Raw genomic sequence first — 20,403 nt, 5'->3', positions numbered from 1 at the left:
GGCAATGTTGCTAAAGGATTTTATGAATTATATTTTGGAACTCTCTCTTCCTTCTCTTCTTTTCTGCTTCACTACCCATCAGAAAATATACCCTCTTGCCATTTAATGAACTTTTGATATGTTTTTTTAACCTGTCAAGTTTATGAGGGGGAAATTCCATGGCAATTCCTTATAATTTATAACACACTTTGCTCAGCATGTAACAAGCATGTTTTGAGGTTCTGCAGTATAACTGACAATGCTGTAAACACTGGAAATCAGGAAAAGAGGTTCACATACTCATTTATGTCTATTAAGTAGCTGCAAGTAAAAATCATGAGAAGAAAGCACTGAAGAAAGCAGGCACAAGCCTGCCCTCATGTGGCTTCCATTTCAGTAGGCATGGAGACAATACAGAAATCCACACCAAGGTGTGTAAGACAGTAATAGATCATAGCCAGTGTTATGCGACCATTATCAAAATCCAGGAGAATAAAGGAGGAAAGATTATAAAGGACTTCTTCAGCTCTCAAGCGGGATGTTGCTTTAATATTCCACTAAGCCTACTCATGATAGGAAAGAGGTAATTTCCCCAAAGAAACCCAAGAGTTATCAAAAAGAAAAGAGATCCAAGATAAAAAATATAAAAATAAAATTACAAATATCAGCTAAAATATGCTAGACTGGGCTATTCGAATGTGTAGGAGTGAATTTCATGTACTTTATTTGTATTTTGCTGTGAAGTCATTGATGGTGCCCCATTCAATATTACCACCTCCAAATGTGACTCAATTCAATCCTGGAGCTCATAGAAATTGCCATATAAAAATGACATTTCATTTTGGTCAAGATCTTAGGTAAATTCTGCAATTTTCTGAACCGGCTTTAGGAGATATACAACCAGAGGTGAGGTGGCAGAGCAGTACTTTTGTGAACAGTCCAGAGAAAGATCTTTATTCTGCCTATTTCCCTGGGTGAACTCAAGCAGAAAGCTTGCCCTGGCGACCTGCACTGAACACACAATTTTGTCTGGGATAATTTCTTTGATATCAAAGAACTAAGTTTATATAAGCCTAAGCCACATTGCAAACAATGGTACTTCCTGGATGAAGCATGGGTAATTAGCTGTGAGAGTCATGGTTGTTTGGCCCCTGAATCGTATTGATGTTTCAAGACATAGTATAGAAATCCACATAGTTTTCATACCATAAAAGGTTAGCCTTTTAATGAACATCTTATCTGGGAAGTCCAGCTACAGTGTATTTCTAGAACCTCATAATGATTGCATTTACTTTATGTTTTGGTGCTCTTCAGCTGAAAAGCAAAAAAAAAAAAAAAAAAAGAAAAGAAAAAAAAGCCTGAAGTAAAATGTCAGGTTAAAGTTCTGTGGTATGACCAAAGCAAAAACGACTGCAGTATTGTCACATGTGCATGAACTGCAGAGCAAAGACACTCAATTATTTCTCATAAATATTCGGCAAAGTCTCTGAATTTTCCTTGAAGTGGCAGCAAATCCATGACTGGGAGGTCTTCTGTTCCCCAGCTGCTTACGAGCATTGTTATGGCTGGGCATAAATTATAGAAGTCAGGATTTCAACCATGGTGGAAAAGTCTATAAAGATTTCTGTCCCCTATTAACTACCGTGTGACCAAGAGGTTTATGAATGGCGTTAAAAGTTCTAAACAGGAACAAAAATGTGGTAAATGCCCTCAAAGGCATTACGTGGAAATTTCTTCACAGTCGTGGAGACCAAGCAGAGGGAGAGAGAAAGAGAGGAAATTTAAACAAGCTGCACACATAAATGACGCTAGGAGAGAAGGAATAAAAACTCCGCAGGTCTTCCAAGAGCTGGCAGGGGCCACTCGCCAGTCATAGCAAACAGGAGTGCTCTTTCTGCGCTAAGTAAATAAACTTAATTGTACGTTTGTAAGACCACGGAAGGTCTAAACCAAGAATTTTTTTCCAGGGTCTGAAATATCTCCATTAAAAGTTCATAGACATGAGAGCTGTCTCTTTAAAATCAATACCAAACTGGCTAGCAGTTGTAACTGCTCAGAACAGAACTAAGGGGAAAGCTGTTAAAAAATATGGTTTTTATAAACAAACTTGACATTGCAAACTTAATACAAAACCCTATGCATGTAGCATCTCTTGTGTGTACAACTTGTTTAAATTACAGCTGCAGGAAAAAGGAAGTAAAATCGGCATATTAACCTTTTGTTTAACTATTCTTACACACTATATTTTGAAGTAAATGGTGGTGTCTCCCGAACCTTCCAAAAGTTAAGAATCTGTCAGCAGTTTCTCCTGAAACTTTTTATGCATATTTTTGAAAATCCAGCTCTAAGAATGTGCTCTATACAAAAAATATATTTTCTGCATACTTACCTGCAGTGTCAATAAATTCATTGTACTGCATTGAACTTACAGAAACATTGTAAACAATAGTTTACTAAGGTTCTTCCTTCCCCTTGGTACTTACAGATTGAAAAGAGAAGTGGTTTCTTTTTTCTCTGGAAATTTATTAACCAATATTCTCTCACTCCAATTCAATCTCCTTTGGTATTTGAAGAGAAACCGCAAAACACTAGTTGTTAATATTGTTTTAAGCCTCACCCTCTTGCTTCATTGTATCTTTGGTCAGATCTGCTTTTGATATGCCACTTTGCAAGTTTAATTAAAATCATAACAGCTCAATCCTATGAGTTTGGACAACATTGGATATCAGCACAGATTTCAGGAATTATGAAAGAGACATAAAATCTCTCTTAAAATTGAACAGTTGGTTTAACCAATAATGTAACCTGAAAAGTCTTTTTCTTAAACACATAAATATTTAACATGACTCAAATGCAGTTGCTCTTGCTACAATCATTCCAAAAGATCATGTATTGGTATTGTGAATGCTGTTCTGAATGACACGGTTTCTGAGTTTGGATCACCTTTCTTGTGCAAGAAGTCAGTTTGGGTGTGCTTTCAGAATGACCTAAAACACGTTGCCTCTCTCTGCTCCTGAAAATTCCATCTGATGGTTTGTCACCTACGGCCTACTGCATTCTTAAGCTTACAAACATTTTTAAGTCTTTTAGATGTGCCACAGGATTTTATTTTTGATGATAATGTTTATTTGTGTGTAGTCCTAATTGCTGAAGCCATCAGACTACAGCCATATTAGTGTTTTGCCCCTTATGGTGGAAGATGGTTAAGGATGGCCTGGTGCAATTTGAGCTTTGGAAAAGATTTATCAGATGGAATGATTTTGAAAAGATTTGATCATTATCTTGGATGTGGAACATATAGTTCTTTCTGCATGATTTATCTTAAGTGATTAACTACTGTATTGCTTATTTCCACAGTGCATTCTATGATCATCCTGAAAGCATACAGGGTATACTTAGTTCTACTCTATTAATTATATGGGGTATTTTCAAATCTTTCTTCTATTGTTTTGCTATTAAGGATTAACTAAACATTTTCTTTGGCCAGTTATTACTTTGTAAGATTGTGGCATTACCCTGTTCAGAGCCCCCTTCTTATCCCCAGGGGAGGCATATTTTGGAATATATAAAGTTATGCCTCTAAAATATTAAGAAGAAAACCTCTAACTAAAAATACAATATGATTTCAACCACAAAGAAGATGTTAAATTTCACTTTGACATGATGAGTTTTACACACACCCACAGAAGTCTGATATCGGGAAGTGAACTAAGGACAGGGTATCTGTTTTAGCTCTAACTATTGCTGGAATTTGTGGGATTCAACCAAACCCCAAATGCTAGAAGAACATCTCTTCAGATTTAAATTGCGATGAATAAACTCTCATTTGGTTTATACTCAAATATTTTGTTTTCTTCCTCGCAAGTTTCTTAGTAGCTGTAGAGATGCTGGCAGAGGGAAAAGAAAGCTTTATGTGAATGTGTTCTATTCAGAAATTTTCCTCAATGATCACTGCCAAGGTCTTTAAATTTGCTGTTCGTAAAAATTGAGACCTGCATTATAGTCAAGGCTGGGGCAATAATTAACTTCTCTCCTCTATACCAAATAAAATTAGGCTTGGCTTGTAATTTACTTGCATTAAGAAACCAAGGAGAGAACTTGTTCTACTTATCACCAATCTTCTCATTGGATAGTTTAGGACGTCTATAAATTCAATTTGATGAGTTCAAACAGAATTTCATATGTGCAGAAGAATAAAATATCATCACCTGATTGTTGCCTATCTGACCTTGAATGTAAAATGGGTGTTGAGCCATAATTTTTGGACCTCTCATTTGTGCCACATAATGAACAGTCAGAAAAGATTTATTTTGAGAGACATTTCAGGAGTACCAGTTTGAACCACATTAAATTATTTCCTATTTTCTATACTTACCACCTTGCAAACACTGCCAGAGCTTCAGGGAATATTTTTCTACTTTTCAATGTCAACAGAAAATTGAGCCTAGCACAGGTATCTATGCTGATAGCCCATGTTGGATCCAGGGCAAAATGTTTTCAAAACTTTAGTGATTGTGTTGCACGAGTATGCTTTATGTTAACTCTCACCGACTCACAGCAGCTGATGATAGCTTCATGAAATGTGATCTGCTACTTATATTCCAAGGAGATACACTTCTACAGGATCTACCTCTGGGTAGCTATTTTCTTATTCTCCGCCTTCCTGTTGGAGAGTGACACCAGCAGTAATTAAATTTGAAAACATATTGTCATTCTGACTCTTGTTTTTAGGAACCTGTTAAATTCCAAAATAAAAATTAGTCTATCTTACGCTCAGTGCTTATCTTGATCCATCTTTCCTCCGTCCCTCCCTTCCTTCCTTCCTTCCTCCCTTCCTCTCTTTCTCCCTTCCTTCTTTCCTTCCTTCCTTCCTTCCTTCCTTCCTTCCTTCCTTCCTTCCTTCCTTCCTTCCTTCCTTCCAAATGTGCAGAAAATGAAATCAGGATGTTAACAATAACAAAGGAAGGAAGGAACTTTTTGCTAATTTGTATGGAATCTTCAAATATTTCTAACTGGTTATTGACTGCAAATAAAAAACTCATTTAATTTTTCATATTCCTTATTTTGAAATAATTATTTTTCTATTAAACTTAGAAAATGTAAAATATTAAGAAATTTAACTCCACCAAAAACTTATCATACAAAAAATATTTACTTGTATCAATATCTATATTGGTAATCCTCTCTGTCTTTTTAATACACAGATTTTTAGACACATATATCTTTTTTAAAAATTGGAGTTATACTCTTCATTGTCTCCTGTAAACCATAATTTCTCCTAAAATATATATAACTTTTTTCTCACTCCATTTTATGAGCTGTACAATATTTCCCAATCAATTCTATATTGTTGAATATTTTTATGGCTTCCAAATTTTTTATATTAGAAACTGCTATATAACTTGCATAGAGAGCTACAGATATATCAACAATGATTTTTTGAGAATAAATTTCCAGAAGTGGAATGGCTATATTAATAGACATTCAAACTTTGAAGCTTATAGTACATATTACACAATCTTCCAAAGACATTTTTCCAATTTACTCTTCTGTGAGCTGCATTCATTTCTATTAAAAACCCTAGATATAAATATTTGTTATTTTCATTTTAAAAGTTATCAATCTTATTTGTGTAGTAAAAACAGTAATTAACTCATTAAATTTGCACACAACAAATCTTAGCTATTTTTGTTCTTTGTTTTGAAATTTTCTTACTGATGACATTTGCCCCCTTTTTGTTATTGATATGTTTGTCTTTTGTCTACAGTTTTCAACAGGTTTTATGCATTAGGAATATAGAATCTTTGATAAATTTTAATTATTTTAGAGATTTCTATTTGTCCTAAATTTTAGTTTTTTAAAGGTCTTTGCTATGAATTTGGATTTGCAAAATTTACATCACCATGAAATTATATATATTTGAAACTATTATTATTTTGAGTGGCTTTATACTTCTTTATTTTTAAAGTTTATTGCTAATGTGCTTGAAATATGCTGTGAAATTTATTATTTATAAATATTAGGAAACTGTGCCAATCCACTTGTTGAGTAATCCATCCTTATTACACTTATAGGAAAGTTATTACGTTGTCTACACTTTCAAATTTTTCATTGTTTATGCTCCTTTTTCTTACATGTATGCTCCTTTTTCTCACATGTACATAAGAACTTCCAGAATAGAAATAAATATTGAGACATTAGACTTATTTTGTTTTTAAATTTAATGAAAATGATTCCAATATTTTACATTTATTATGATGTTAAGTATTGTGTATGTTGTTATGGATGTTTTTAATATTTAAGGAATTGTTTTAGTATTCTTATCTAGCTTTTTTAAAAATCAGGAATGATTACTGAGTATTAACAAATTCTTTTACAATATCTCTCAAATGGTAGTTTTTTTTTTCATACTTTAACTTTGCTGTGGTACATTATACAATTCATCTGCCAGAAATAATAGTAATTTGCTCATAATTTGTTATTATTTTAGCATAATATTAGATTTAATTTGCCAGGAGTCTTTCATTTGTTTGTTTCATCCACATTGTTTGTATTCTGTTTCTTTCTGCTTATACCCTATTATTACTGGGTTTTGTAATCAGGGATTTAAAAACTTTGAGAAATGAATCAGAGAGATTTTTATATTTTTGATGCTCTGAAATTACTTAAACCACATAGGACAACAAAGGAAAAACTTCGTGTTTTTTTTCTTTTTTACTGCAGCATTGTCTACAGAAAATGGAATGAACAGATCTTTTGTGGATAGTTCAATGAGTTTTGTCAAACGCATACACTCATATAACCCATATCCAAGGCAAGATATAGAGCATTGCAATCCCTGTAGAAGGGTCCAGCATGCTGTTTGCCAGTCAGTTTCCACCGCACTCCCTGAGGTGTGTATTCTGAAGTCTATCATCTGTCTGTTCTTGTATTTCATGTAAATCATTTATTTGAGATTTGTTCATGTTGTTGTGTGTATCCATGGTTCATTTCTTTGTTTTGCCAAGTAGTAGTCCACTGTGTGAATATGCTCCAACTTGTTTATTTATCCAAGAGTCTTTAATTTTTTTTTATGCTCTTATAAATCAAGTTTCTTTGAACAGTCTCATACAAATTTTTCATGGATCTATGCTTTTATTCTTCTTAGCTGAATAGCTAATAGTAAAATTTTGGGGTTATAGGGTAGATAACCAGTTCAACTTTATAAAAACCTGCCAGTTTCCCAGAGGTTGTCACTTTTACAGTCCTCAACAAGGCATCTGGGCTTCATTTGCTTCATACCTCACTAACATTTGGTATTGTCAATCTTTCTAATTTTACCACTATTATTGGTGTATGACTGTATGTTGGGATTTGTATTTGCACTTTCCTGATCAGCTTCCCAGGCCATGGACTGGTACCAGCATTAGATCCTCATAGGAGTATAAACCCTATTATGAACTGTTCATATGAGGAATGCAGGTTGTGTGTTTTTAAAGAAAATCTAATGCCTGATGATCTGTCACTGTCACCCATCACCCCCAGATGAGACCAACTAGTTGCAAGAAAAGCAGCTCAGGGCTCCCACTGATTCTACATTATGGTGAGTTGTATAATTATTTTATTATATGTTATTTGTAAAAGTAATAGAAGTAAAGTCTGTAATGCACTTGAATTATCTAGAAACCATTCCCTCCTGGGTCTGAGGAAAAATCTTCCATGAAGTTTCATGGTCCCTGGTGCCAAAATGTTTGGGGATTACTGTTGTTGATGACTAATGGTATTAAAGTATCACTTCATGTGTTTTTTGTCATTCACTTATCTTCATTTGTGAGGTTCTGTCCAAATATTTTGATCATTTTAAAAATTGGTTTGTCTTTTTATTGATTTGCAGGAGTTCTTTACATATTGTGGATACAAGTCCTTTGTTAGATGAATGTATTGTAAATATTTCCTTCCTGGTTTCAGTTTGCTCTATTTATTTATTTTTAACATTTTTGTATAATAATTAAGTTTTAAATAAGTCATTTAAAAATATGTATCTTATTTAATATATGTTTGTTCATATCTTTCTATTTTAACATGTAGACTATTCTTTTTTATTCATAATTAACATAAAGTAATTTTAATTTAGGTTTTCTCTTTAAATAAAAAGTTACTGAAGAATAAGACTTTTAGTACTCCAGTTTTAGAAATAAATTTATATTTTCATTTTTAATCTGGGGCTTTATTCTTTTCCTGTCAGAAAATGTGACCTTAATTATTTCTAATATTTTCATTAAAGTGAGTATTATGGTGCACAGCTCAGATTCTCTTTCAGGAATAAAAGAGATATTCATTTTGGCTGCATTTGCAGAAAGTAGATAGTCCTCCATTATCAGAATATTTAGGGATTGCCTCCACTGAAGAGCTCCCCCCCAATGCTACATTCCCTTTCCTGGTGGCCCAAGGCCAGTTTAACTCTTTTATGTTTATTGGTATGAATGATATGTTTGACCTACAACCCTACTCTCTCACCAGAACTTCAGGTGGCATGAAAGGGCCATTATATCACAGCTGTACTACTTCTTCTGTCCAATCCTGCCTCCTTCCCTTCTCCATTATTGATATTGATCCCCTTGAATGCTAATCTCTATCTTAGAATCTGTTTCTCTAGGAGCTTAATGTGCAATAATTACTATGTGTGTATGTATGACTCCAATAAAATAATCAAATTTTGTAATTGCAAGGGTATTGCAAAAACAAAACAAAAGAGTAACAACAACAACAAAAGCAGGGTGTATATGCAGTCTTTTTCTAGAAGATACAAAGTCTGATACATTTATTAAACTCAGCAGTAATATGCATTGTTATAGGACTGAATATTTGTGTTCCTCCACCTACAAATTCATATGTTAAAATCCTAACACTCAATGTGATGGTATTAGGAGGTGGGGACTTTGGGAGGTGATTAGGTCATGAGGCTGGAGCCCTCATGAATGAAATTAGTGTCCTTATAAAAGAGACCCCAGATCTGGCTTGCTTCTTCCCACCATGTAAGAATACAAGTCAGTCACCTGCAACTGGGCAGAGGAATCTCAACAGAATCCAAGCAGGCTGGCACCCTGATCTTGGACTTTCACCTTCCAGAACTGTAAGAAATGAATTTCTGCTGTTTTAGCCACCCAATATATATTTAATTATGGCACTTTGAGGTAAAACATGTATCATATCATATTTTCCTTATTTTTGTGTTTTGACTACATGACTCATCAAAGAACATTGTCTTAGTTCTATTGACATTTAAAAATTTATTATTAAATATTTTATATCCTTATCTTATATTTTGGCACAATAATATTGCCTATGTAGGGAGTTATAGTAATACATTATTAGTGAATTGTATCCTATAGCAGCATGAATTAGCCCTCTCCCTGTGTTTTTGCCTTACTCTTTGCCTTATTTAAAAATTTTAATATTAATGTTGCAGCATTTTTATTTATTTTTGTCTAGATCTTTACTAGTAACTTATTTGTGTTGTCTTCTTTTAGATATATGTTCTTGAAAATTGAAGTTGTATTTTCTAAATCAACCTGAGTTTTTCTTTGAAGAGAATATTTAATTCTTATATATTTATTGTTATTACTGATATATTTAGCCTTACCTGTGTCACTTTCTATAGTTTTTTTTAGTATTACTTTCTTACTATTTTGTTGTTTTCTTAATTTACAATGTAAGTCATGCTTTCTTTGCTATATTCTTTTCTAGTGTAATAATACCAATATATTTTGTTTTCGTTCAACTACTGATTACCTTCCAAATTTTTAAAAGCATTCTTTAATCTATTTTGTTTCCATTTTAGAGTAAAAAAAGATAGTTTTTAAAACTATCTTTTAAAAGAGTGGACATTTATCGGGTTTTATTTCTTTCCATGTCTTCCCAACTTTTGGATTTTGGATTCTATTAATATAAGTGGTGTTTGCAATCAATATTATTATTGAAGTTTTACTTTATAGTATTTTATTTTCAGAAAATAAGTAAATTATTTTCCTAAAAATAATTTAAGTTATTAAATTTTTGTCCGTTTTATAAATTTAATTTTCTGTTTCTTATACCAGTTTGTTAATCTTTAAAATGCTTTTTACTACTATTATATTTTTAATTTACTTGACATTGTCTTTATTGTGCCTATCTCCTTTTTCATCATACTGCTTTTTTATTTTAGCCTATTTTATTCTTATTTTGTCTCTTATTTCATAGAATTTATGTGTTTTTGCACTCAAATGAGCACACTACATAATTTACTGAAATAACCAGAGCATTTTTTTTTCTAATTTTCAAAGCAAGTGAAATTCTCTCTTGTTAATTCTTTATGTCCTATAACACCTGCCATTGTATTTCAGATATCCTGGGGGTTCAATAATTTTGGTTCTTCGAATTATAACCTCAAATTAGGATTCAGCATAAGCTCCTACCTTGTACTCTCAACTCTAGCTTTTGTATTCTTAAATCCAATTTGAACCTCATATCCTGACTAAATATATAGTCATGCATATATTTATATATTAAATGTATAAATATACATTAATGATGGAGATACATTCTGAGAAATGCATCATTAGGCAATTTTGTCATGTGAACACGCTAGAGTGTACATACATGACCTAGGTGGCATGGCCTGCTGCACACTTAGATTACATGGTATAACCACTGCCTCTAGGCTACAAACCTATAGAGCATGATCTAATCATATCTAAACATAGAAAATAAACAGGAAAAATACAGTATTGCAATCTTATGGGACCACTGTCATGTATGCAGTTCATTGTTGACTGAAATGTCATTTTGGGACTCGTGACTGTGTGTGTGTATATGTACATACACACATTATATTAATTTGATAATACAAAAATAATATATATTCATAGTATGCATAATGTAATGTATATGTATAATATAAATATACATATTTATATTATATATGTATAATGTAATATGTATATATAATATATATATGAGATACATATTTATATACACATTACATTACTTTTTTTCTCATGCTCAAAAAGACTCACTGACTTTTAATGCCTATAAAGTACAGACTGCTTAAACTGTCATGAAAAACTCTTACATTATCTGCCTCTATTTTTATTTTATATGATTTAAAAAAGTTTTGCTACACTTGATCTCAGCCAAAGGCTGATAAGTGATTTTTAAGAATTTTAATTGACAAATAATAACTGTATATGTTTATGGTGACCATTGTAATATTTTGATAAATGTATGCCTTATGGAATGATTAAATCAAACTAATTAACATATTCATCTTCTCATTTTTTTATGTTAAGAACATTTAAAATCTATTTTATTTTAGCAATTTGAAATGTACAATACATTATTATTAACTATAGTCACCATGCTTGCAATAGAGCCCTAAAATTAATTTCCCATCTAACTGAAATTTTGTAGCCTTTGACCAACATCTACCCTCTTACTCTTCCCCTCCAGCCTTTGGTAACCACCATTCTATTCTCTGCTTCTGCTAGTTTGACTTTTTAGATTCCACATGTACATAGGATCATGCAGGTTTTGTCTTCCTGTGACTGGCTGATTTCACTTAGCATAATGTCCTCCAGGTTCATTCATGTTGTCACAAATGACAAAATTTTCTTCATTCTTAAAGGCTGAATACTATTCCATTGTATATACATAGAATTTCTTTATCCATTCATCTGTTAATGGACATTAGTTTGCTTCCATATCTTGGATATTGTGAATAATGCTTCAATGAATGTGGGAGTGCAGAAAATCTCTTTGATATATTGATTTAAATTCCTTGAGTATATACTCAGAAATGGGATTGCTGAATCTTATGGTGATTCTATTTTTAGTTTGTTGAGGAGGTTCTGTACTGCCTTCCGTAATGGCTGTACTAATCTACATTCCTGCCAATATTATAGGGTTCTCAATTTCCTATGTCCTCACCAGTGTGGATGTTGTCCATGCTGTCTTTTGTCTGTTTGATGATAGCCACCAAACAGTTGTATGGTGATGTCTTATTGTGGTTTTAATTTGCATTTCCTGGTGGTTTGAGATGGTGAACTTTAAAAATATATGTATATATTTAGGCCCCTTTCCCATTTTAAAATCAGGTTGTTTGTTTTCTTGCTATTAAGTTGTTTGATTTCCTTATATATTTTGGGTATTAGCCTCTTATCAGATGTTTGTTATGTAAATATTTTCTCCCATTCCATGGGTTGTCTACTAATTCTGTTAATTGTTTCTTTGGTGTGCAGAAACTTTCTGATTTAATACAATTCCATTTGTCTATTTTTGCTTTTCTGCCTGTGCTTTTGAGTCCTATTCAAAAAAATCATTTTCCAAACCTAGATCCTGGCACTTTCCCCCATGTTTACTTCTAGTAGTTCTACAGTTTCAGAACTTAATTTTAAGTCTTTAATCCATTTTGAGTAGGCTTCTGTATATAATGTGGGATAAGTATTCAGTTTTATTCTTCTGTATGAGGATATATAATTTTCCCCAGACTATTTATTGAAGAGACTGTCCTTTCCCCATTTTGTATTCTTAGCACCTTCATTGAAAATCAATTGACTGTTAATGTATGAGTTTATTTCTGGGCTCTCTGCCCTGTTCTGTTGGTCATTGTGTCTGATTTTAGTCCAGTATCATGTAGTTTTGATTACTATAGCTGTGAAGTATATTTTGAAGTCAGGTAATGGGATGTGCCCAGCTTTGTTCTTCTTGCTCAAATTGCTTTGGCTATTCTGGGTCTTTTGTGGTTCCATAAAAAAATTCAGAATTGTTTTCTATTTCTGTGAAAACTGACATTGGAATTTTGATAGAGATTTCATTGAATATAGCTTTGAGTAATATGGACATCTTAACAATATTAAGTTTTCCAAACCTTAAACATGGAATAACTTCCCTTTATTTGTATTGTCTTATATTTCTTTTAGCAATGTTAATTTTATATTCTGAAATTTTTCTGAATTTGTTTACCAGTGATAGCAGTTTGTGTGTGTTTGTGCGTGTGTGATGTTTTTGGTGATGTTTCTATATATATAGTGTCATATCATCAACAAAGACAGAAACTTTCACTTCTTTTTTTCCTCTTTGGGTGCCTTTTATTTCTTTTGCTTATGTAACTGCTCTGGTTAAGACTTCTAGATGTATATGGAATAGAAGTTATCTGCTCTATTTGGAAACTCGTTTGCCACTCTCCACCCATCCCATATAGTTACTCATTTCCGCTCATTTACCCAGCTCTTTCCCTTACCAGAAATTCTACCCTTACCTGTCTGTTTAATGCTTAGCTTGTCTTCAGAGCAAACTTCCAATTCTTCCTCTTGCATAAAGATTTTATGGATCATTTCTCCCTGAAATGACCTGTCCTTAATATGAACTCCTCAAAGAGTTATTACATATTTGTTTCATTAGGCACTTCTCTTTTATTACCTTGCAGTTGTTGGTTATTTTGGTAGGTGTAGATATCTGATCTCCCCATTTACAGGATAGACTCCGAAGGCAAGGGTCACACCATTATAGCTGTTGATGTTGTTGTTACATGGTTTAAACTCTCTGATTCCTAGATGAGAACCTAGCCTTTATTGAGTCTACAATAGATTCTTGCTTTTTGAAACACATGAAACTTACCCTTCATTCTCAGATATATCTATTTCTGATTCTGGTCTGGTTCTTTTAAGTGAAAAAAAAAAAAAAAACAGAAAACAGTGTCAAAATCAGTGCGTAAGCAAAGTGCACCTTATAAGAGGAACTACTTTCCAGTGTGTAATGAAGGTAATGGTTCAGCAGCATTTTTAAAAATTATTCTAGTTTCCTGTTTTAAACTGAGGGTCTTTAAGAAAGCATTGGCATGCTCCCTCTTCTGACTCCAGTCCCTTTTGCAGCTTCATTGTTCTCTGGCAAAGATTGCTTGAGGTTTGTCATCGTCTTTCCACTCAACTTTGAGAACTAGAATTTAGATTGTGGTTCCCACACCTTGATCAATTATTAGGTCCAAAGGCTTTTAAGGCTAAGCCAGGCATAGTATTAGTTTACAAGACTAAAGTTCTTGGCAAGGAAAATGACATCTGCAGAAAGACGGGAATTTTTTAGATTTTTTTTTTTTTAATGAGTTACTGCAGATGGGGCTGGTGATTTTCCTTGGCATTGAATTTTATGTCACACAAAGACGTGTGCTCTTCTAAAAACATTGCCACAATTTGTTGACTCTTTGTCAAAAGTTTTGACAGTTTGTTGGCATATGATATATTCCTGCACCTGTCTGGATGAACTTAAAATTTTGTGTATTTAAAAGAAATATTTATAAATACTTCAGCATTCAACATGGATTCAAGAGTACTTAGTGATTATTTAAAGCACCTAAATTTTGAAATCCAATCCTAGGTCTTTTGGGGGTGGTTAACTTGGTTTCTCTGGCAGTCATATTAAGAAACAAGAGGATACTTTCAAATAGCTCAGTGATTTTTTTTTCCTAGTGAGTCTTTAGTTTCATCAACGTTTCTTTCCCACAATAAGCATATAAGATCTTTTCTGCTCACTATTTTAATTGAGGTGTTTAATTTGTCCTTTAAAAGCAAAGATTGAAACCTATCCTATGGACATCCCTTTTTTTTTAATTATACTTTAAGTTCTGGGGTACACGTGCAGAATGTGGAGGTTTGTTACGTAGGTATACACGTGCGATGGTGGTTTGCTGCACTTATCAACCTGTCATCTATGTTAGGTATTTCTCCTAATGGTATCCCTCCTCTAACCCCCTACCTCCTAACAGGACTTAGTGTGTGATGTTCCCCTCCCTGTGTCCATATGTTCTCATTGTTCAACTCCCACTTATGAGTGAGAACATGCAGTGTTTGATTTTCTGTTCTTGTGTTAATTTGCTGAGGACGATGGTTTCCAGCTTCATTCATATCCCTGCAAAGGACATGAACTCATCCTTTTTTATGGCTGCATAGTATTTCATGGTGTATATGTGCCACATTTTCTTTATCCAGTCATTTGGGTTGGTTCCAAGATACACCCTTTTAAGAATACTCTCTCATACTGTCCATTTCCTTGTGGCTAGATAAAATAAGTTTTTGTAGTGGTTGTTTTAATCAAGACACAAAACCACTGAACAGTCCACAATGTTGGCTCTAACATTTGAGCATCCTGTGATTTTTTTTAAGAAGGAATAATACATAATTTTTCCTTAGCTGGGGATTAAGGGCACCCATGCCAAATGCTGAATAAGAATTTCATACATGGATCTGTAATTGACTGTAGTATTGATGCCATCCTACTTCTGATATTTAAGTTGTTTAAATATATTAAAACACAAATGTTATTAAGTGTTGTTAGTCTTTTCACTTCATTAATGATAGGACTTCCTGAGGGAAAGTATGGCATCATAAAGTTGGAATGGGTTCCACTTCTTCCTGATGCTTGCTAGCTGTGTCTCTTTATACAAGTCACTTGTCCTCTCTGAATCATCAAATATACATCTCTGAAGAATGGTGTGAGGATCAATTGAAATAATACATGAATCAGTAATAAATTGTTATTCTCATTAGGCAGGAAGAAGGGGCATGTGTAATCTACTGGGCATTTCAGAAGGAAGCTGTATAATGTATTTATGTGGCAAAAGGAGATCTGTGAATGAAAATGGGGCAACTGTAGAAATGGGTAATAGAATTGGGTTCAGCTATGAAGAGTAAATATTCTGTATTGGTCTTCCCATGATTATCTGTCACTCTTTTCCTGCTGTAATTAAAATGAAAATTGTATCCAAGGAAGAGTGAGTGGATATAGTGGTCCACACATCCCTTTGAGTAACAGCATTTATGACAGAGTGCTGAAAGCTGTGCTGTCTTTAAGACTATTAGGAAGACTGAATTTCCTGAAATTGATCTCCAGAATGATTTTGTGTGGGCAGAAATGTTCATTCAATAGAGATGTGAGAGGAGACACAAATAAACAAAGTGTGCATTCCTATTTTAAAATAGATGTGAAGTTAGGAAGAAGAAATGAGAATTGGCTCTTGGCTAAAGGCTTTAGAGTTGAAGGAACCACATCTTGTCTTACTCTCAATTTCATAGACAATGAAACTGAGTTTCTGAGAGAGAGACTGACTTGTAGGGGGAGTTTGCACCCTGGTTTGTTGAGATCCTATCGCTGCAGCTTAATTTGCCTTAGCACCTGCCTTTCACACTTGCAAGTGTCTGCTTTAGCCAATACATTGCATGACCACCATCAGTAGCAGCATCAGCAGTAGGGCCAAGACTGCCCTCCAGAGCCGCTTTTCCTACTACTTTACTATTGCTTTTCCCTCATGTGCTGAAACTTATTCTATGTCTCAAATAGGAATTTGAAATTATAATTTACAAACAATATTGAATTCAAAAAAGTTAGCCAGGCATGGTGGTAGCTGCCTGTAATCTCAGCTACTTGGGAGGCTGAGGCAGGAGAAGCACTTGAACCTGGGAGGTAGAGGTTGCAGTGAGCTAACATCGTGCCACTGCACTCCAGCCTGGGCAACAAGAGCGAAAACTCTGTCTCAAATAATAATAATAATAATTTTGAGATTTTTTTTCCCATTTATTTATTTTATTGCATTTCAGGTTTTGGGGTACATTTGAAGAACATGCAAAATTGTTGCATAGGTACACACGTGGCAGTGTGATTTGCTGCCTTCCTCCCCATCACCTACATCTGGCATTTCTCCCCTTGCTATCTCTCCCCAGCTCCCCACCCCCCACCGTCCCTCCCCTATTTCCCTCCAACTGACCCCAGTGTGTAGTGCTCCCCTCCCTGTGTCCATGTGTTCTCATTGTTCAACACCCGCCTATGAGTGAGAACATGCGGTGTTTGATCTTCTGCTCTTCTGTCAGTTGGCTGAGAATGATGATAAAACATACTTTTGAAATTATTTTTCCCATTTGGGTAGTGACACAATCAGAGATGTTTGTTTAAACTTTCAGAGGAACATGAAAAATATCAGAAACACTAAGACAATTAGGGCAAGACATTAATGGGAAAAGATTTTTGGGCAAACTTGGTCAAATAACATACTTGATATTCATTTGGTCAGGAAATAAGTAAGTACCTATGTGTCTTCCATCCTATATGAGAGGTTACCAGTCCATGTTTTATTGCATTCTTTTTATATATCTTTTTGTCAAATAGCAGATAATTATTGATCACTTTATAAATGTAAGGTATTGCACAATTATTAAAGAAGTGGTAGCGGATGATTCTCTAGGAAACACCAATAGCTTTAAGTTATAATCACCATTTTCTTAACCTATGAATTTTCATTTGATCTGGGAGAGTCATGTTAAACTAATGATGAAATCCCCCAACATGAATTTCACTTGCACTCTTGACAGTTCAAGTTGGCTTTGGGATCAGATATCAGTCACCTGAAAGATATTTGGAATATTTGGGTAAGTTGGTGGCTGGGTGGAAGGAAAAGGAGGAGGAGGGAGAGAATTTCGCAGTACTACTCAAATCACAACATCCAGTTCATTTCCTACATGAGCCCAGACCATGTAGGCAGCACTGCCCGTGGAAGGAAGAAAGCCTTGTGTGGTCGCCACACAGGCCTGAGGTGCCACGTGACCTTATCCTTGAGCGGTCAGAAGCACGTCAGAAAGCCTTCCACCACAGCTGGTGAGTAAGAGCGCTATAAAACCTGAGAACACAGGACCTAATGGCTTAATGGTTTTGGCTCTGCCTTGATTGCAGGGGCCTATCTTCTTACATAGACAATGAGCTGTTTCCAACCTGCACTTGATTCCCTTAGTGGAGGGAGAAACAGATGGCAGTTGGCAAAATGGAAGTCTAATCCAAACATCTAAACAGCACTGCTTGGAAAAATTCAGGATGGTGTCCAAGAGTAGAAAGGGAAATGTATTTGAGAACAGGGACTCCTAAAACTTTTGTCCCCCTCCTATACTGTCTCTGGCATAGCCTCGTCATTGGTGGTAGCCATTAGTGGTGAATGACCTGGAAGAAGCAGAAAGAGGGGGTGGGTCGTAAGTGGTGAAGATCTTTGGCAGCTAATAAGGAGGCTTTCTGAAGTTGCTTTCCCAGTTGGATGAGATGGAAACTTTTATGAGCTCGAGTCACAGATAAGGTTTTGTAATTTAGTATCGTGCAAGTTATCTGGAGCTAGAAGCCTCTGAGAATTAGATGTCTTTCCATTTCCAGGGTATAATGTATATAAAGGGCTCCTTAGACGTGATCTTTCCTCCAAAAAATACCTTCTCCCAAGGATGTCTTGGGAAATTTTGTCCCATGTTTACTGAAATGTTTAACTTCTTATCAGTTGAACCAAGGGTTATTTGTATGTTAAAGACACTCGACTGGAAAGCCACAGAGCTGGGGCTACCTAAGTCCAAAGAGTTTCCCAGGAGGGCAACCTCCCGATCCAGACATCAGGCTTCTAAAATCATTTAAAGTTGACATAAAGTGATCCTACTCACAGGTTATAAACAACTTTTTACTTTTAGGTCCTAACAATTAGAAACTGTTTATTTTAGTTTTGTAAGTGGGTCCATTCAGTAGGTTCCACACAGGGCATCTATCCCAATCTCTGCCACCACTGAGGCCTCCTTCTTTCTCATCTCTGCCCAGCCATATCTCCCAAACTCATCACGACTCCCAATCCCCACCACACGCATTCTGAAGGTGGCCAGATTTAACAAGTGAAAATAGAAAACACCTTGTTAAATTTGAATTTCAGGTTAAAAAATCCCCAAAATCCTTTCTTTTGGCATAACTATGTTCTATGCAATATTTGAAGCATATTTATACTAAAAGATTATATATTGTCTATGTAAATATTAAATTTAGCTGGACATCCTATATTTTATCTAGCAATCCTACCCTCACTCATACCCTTTAAAAAGTATCAACATTTATAGTATACTTGTTGAAACTGCCTTGTAAGACCAATTGTTATTACAGAAAAATGTGTAACATAAAAACTCTAAATACTTGCAACACTGGAAATTTTTCAAAGTGTGTGTGTGTGTGTGTGTGTGTGTGTGTGTGTGTGTGTGTGTCTGGGTGTGTGTGCGTGTGTTTTCTTTCTTTATTCCCTAAGATACATAAATAGAGTCTAGAAGCCAGTAACTCCCTTGAATTAAATGGGGATCTTTTAAAGTAACTTTTCTGTTCCAGCAATCCTATAATATATTTAAATCTCAGCTTGGCACCCATCCATACTCACAAGTAAAAATATTTTTCTTTGATCAGGGATATAGTGGTAAGGGTGAACATCAAGGGACTCCTTCCTTATCTATATGTAGCTAATTCTGATAAAAATCCTGTAAGTTATGAAAAAACAAACAATAGCAGAATAGTTTGCCATCTTCGAAATCTGGGAAACACATTAGGTCTCTAGACTGAGAAAAAAACATACATGAACATAGTCATGTGCCTTTTCATCGGACTTGTTGGTCAAAAATTCATACATTTATATAAAGCTCTAAAACAAAATTCAAGCTAATCTAAAGGAAAAGAAAGCAGAGTAATAGATGCTTGAGGATGGGATGGGAAGTGGGAAGGTCAGAAGAGAGGGCTTCGCAGGGACATGAGGAAACTTTTCAGGATGATGGATGTATTTACTATCTTGACTGTGGTGGCGGTTTCATGGGTGTACACATATTTCAAAACATATTAAATTAAACCATAAAATGTGCAGCTTATTGTATTAATTATACTTCAATAAAGATGAAACAAATTTAAATTGTTACAAAATAAAATTAGCAGGAGTAGCTTTATTATAATTTTAAAGAAATTAAGAAAGTCATTTTGCCTATTAGAATGCCTGGAATTAAGAAGCTTTCTGTGAAGGAAAGATGTACGTCTTATTTACCTCAACTGCTAAAACCTCAATTGCTGGCACAGGCCCTGGTACATGGAAAAGGTATATAGTATATTTTGAATGAGTTGTTAAATAGAAGCCATATAACCCCAGAATATAGCAGAGAGAAGCGTACGCTGGTTAGGATAGGAAGATGTGTTAACTATGTGTGACTGTGAGGAACAGAATACCAACCAGTGAATAAGCCACACAAGTATTTATTCTTCCATGCAGTAGTAGTTTAGAAATAGACAATCCAAGGCTGTAGGGTTGCTCTTCAAAAGTGTTAGGAACTCAAGGTTTTTTCAATTTTTTCTGCTTCACTACACATGGTTCCCATCCTCAAAGATAACTAATTTTCAAAGGCGACAGGGGGAGTTGCAGCCATTACAATTGACTTCTAGACTGCAGGAAGGGGGACGGCAGCCCCTTTCTGCTAAGATTGTGCCTTTGAAGTGGCCTTCTCCGAAGACCTACATGACATTTTTATATTTCGTTGGCCACAGTTAATGGCAGGGGAGGCTGGAGAAGGTAGACTAGATTTTAGATGCCAATGTGTACAAGTGAAAAGC

The sequence above is a fragment of the Sapajus apella genome, unplaced genomic scaffold (assembly GCF_009761245.1).
Source record: "Sapajus apella isolate SASKATOON/1434 unplaced genomic scaffold, GSC_monkey_1.0 scaffold26, whole genome shotgun sequence".
NCBI classification, from domain to species: Eukaryota; Metazoa; Chordata; class Mammalia; order Primates; family Cebidae; genus Sapajus; species Sapajus apella.
The sequence above is the reverse complement of the archived record's forward strand: the minus strand, read 5'-3'. Positions refer to the sequence as shown.